Below are 3,091 nucleotides of genomic sequence, written 5' to 3'. Positions count from 1 at the left end.
GATTGAATGTTTGAACTATTCAATTGTATGATATGTAAATTCTGTGCAAATAAAACTGCTGGGAAAAAATGCCCTCTTGAAAGTATTTATATGGTATCTATCTCCTGGCTCAGAGCCCTGGTGGTGTAGTAGTTATAGGTTGGGCTGAGATCTGCAAGGTCAGCAGTTCAAAATCATCAGCTACTCCGCAAGAGAAGGATGAAACTGTCTTCTCCTGTGACCCGTTGCCGTCTCAGTGAACCCACAGGTCTCAGTGAACCCACAGAGATAGTTCGACCACGTTGTATAAGGTTACTAGCCGCTGGAATGGTTTGGTTAGCAGCCAGTTGGGAGTTTGAGGTGTTTAGGTATGCCTAGCATTGTGCCTGGAGTAGAGACCAGGCTGAGTAAGAGCTGTTTTGACTCATATTCATCTCCATACCCCAAGTATTCTAAACAGCAACTACAAGCTAGTAGCAGCTTCCTGGGTGAGTCTGTCTATTAATAAACAGACCAACCACCTCCAGGGTAAAAATCAAATGAAGTGAACAGATAGAAGTGCTTTATTTCTTCATTGTTTGAAAGCCTATGGCTCTGGCGATCATATTACCAATCTCCCACATAATGTAGTGGGGGTTAACGGGGGTGGGAGCAGAGAAACAGACCAGCAAATGAAAAGAAACGAACTGGTACAGAGCCACGTACTTTGGACATGCTTTCAGGAGAGATCCGTCCCTGGAGAAGGGCAGGATGCTTGGGAAAGTAGAGACACAGCATGAGAGAGGATTGGCACAGCAGGAAACACTGCCCAGTCCTGCACCATCCTCACAACTGCTCCCTTTTGTTGTGCCATGTTCTGTTGTGGGTTGGAACCACTCAATGGCATCTAACAACGAGAACAACAAATGGAAAAGGATAGATGAAACAAGAGGCGCTTTCAGAAAGAGCATGTGAAATAATTATGGGAAATGAAAACCAAACCAGAGAATCTTTAAAAAAAATTGTTTTAAGTGAAATTGTGCAGAGACACCGTTGCTTTCTCTTGGAAATAAACAAACGAAAAATAAACTTGGGGATTTATCATAACCTCAAATAAGAACAGTGTGGTTGCTCTTTCCTTTCATCATCTGAGCCTGGAGCAGCTTGGGGCCTCGTTTGGCTTCTTCTATTTTTCTTCCGTCTTTTATCCTTTCCTTCTTAGGGACCCTGGGAATTCGGCTCTAGAAGAATGGCTCCGGCCTGGGCAGACCACTCTGAAACACTGGTCCTTTGTGAGTGGCTACCAGCCCCTGCAGGAAGCAGGGGACTGCATGAGCTTAATTGGCAATTGCCAATTTGCTTCCTTTTAGAAAAAAAAAAAAATGGGGGAGAAAAAAATCTCTCCAATATCAGAAGAAACAACCTACCCTAGAAAGGGTTGCCTACACTGGGGAATTTCCATTTCAAAATGAAATTGGGTTGATTGGGAAGGGCATGGAGAAATAATGAAGGCCACTTAACAAAATCTGAAGTCTCCCAATTAACATGGTAATTATTAAATGGCTTTGGGGAAACACTTAGAGCTTGTGCAAAGAAACCACTTGTTCCAGGGCTCCTCAGAGAGTGGTTTCAGATCTTTTCCACCCTCACCACCCAGAGGCATGCAGAAATTTCCAAAAGTTTGTTTAGAATGCATCTGGGGAGGGAAGGGTGTTCTGAATGGATGGCAAATGTCCTGAGAAACAGCATAAATCTTTCTTGAATGTTGAAAATACTACCCAGAGTCAACCACCCCCACCCACACCCCATCCCACCTCACCCCGGAGAAGGACTACTACATTGAATAATGCTTGACCACTGGTCGTGGACTTCTGTCCACTTGCTGAAGGCTTCAGCCATACTAATTACCCCTTTATTAATAAGCTATTTCCTCTTGACTCTCTAAAACCTTTTTAGAATTTTCTGCTTCTCTAACAATCTTCAACTCAAGTTCTAAACCCCAAGACAAATCAAAAAGGAGCGAGTGGGAGAGAAATTACTTCCATAGCTTCGGGTCACTGTAGGAGGAATGCATACCCTCTCACAAGACTCTTGTGGCTCATTCCTTATATTTTACTGCAACTTGTACATATCTATGGGCTCGAGAGAGAAAAAAAACAACTCAGCGCAGAGGAACAACACAGTCCCTGGGAGCAAGTAGCACCGCCGTCACGAAGTAGACACTTGGCTCAGAAGAAAAGCTCCGTCCTTGCCATCACGGAACAGCCTGCCATCTGCCTTCTCCCAGCGTCCTGCACAGTCTGTACTCTCCCTTGATACACAAGGCCGGGCGGGTGGGGAGCCCAGCTGGTCTCGCTCTGCCAGCATGGCCGGCTGTGAGCATGGGGACTGCAAAGGGGGGAAGCTGAGCCCCCTGCCAGGCCCCGTGGCTGAGCCTTGTGTGCAACTCCCACCGGCATTCGGAGGGAACAGCACAAAGTGCCACTTTCCTGTGGGGCCTCCCTTTCAACTCAGGGGTTTTCCTGTCCTTTCGTGATGCAGATTTATTCTTGCCACAGATTTGTGGTTTTGTTTTGAATGCGATTTTCCCAGGAAGGAATTGAGAGATCAGTAGTGCCTGCGGAGGCCCGCTCATCAGCAGCATTGGCCACTCCCCTTTCCCGGAATGCACTTTCTAATAGCTGGAGCTAAACTATGGTTCAAAAGGTTAATTCACCCAGTGGCAGTTCAAGTCCGCCAAGGAGTGCCTCAGATGAAAGGCCTGGTGACCTGCTTCCCCAAAAACCATTGTCCTTGGAAACCCCAGGGTGGATAATTCTGTTCTGGCCCACAGGGGATCACTGGGAGTGGAAATTAGCAAGGCAGGAACTGGTTTGGGGTCCACATCTGAGGTTTGCTATCTTGGTTCATCCTGGTTTCCCTCAGCAAAGGACTGAGAGGTGACTGGAGATAAAACCAAGCGTATTGTCCCCTTTCCTTTGAATCAATGGAAAAGACTTGGACAAAGGACAATTTTTGCTCCGAGCTGAAACGCTTTTGACCAAATGAAAACTTTCCAAAAAGAGCTGTGGTGAGGCAATGGAGAACCGTGTGGATGCTAAATGAAAGGACAGCATCCGTCGGCTTCACGGGA

This window comes from Echinops telfairi, unplaced genomic scaffold (assembly GCF_000313985.2).
Source record: "Echinops telfairi isolate 266 unplaced genomic scaffold, ASM31398v2 ScPeMD7_7469;HRSCAF=8507_1, whole genome shotgun sequence".
Taxonomy (NCBI): Eukaryota; Metazoa; Chordata; class Mammalia; order Afrosoricida; family Tenrecidae; genus Echinops; species Echinops telfairi.
Note: the sequence above shows the minus strand (reverse complement) of the source record.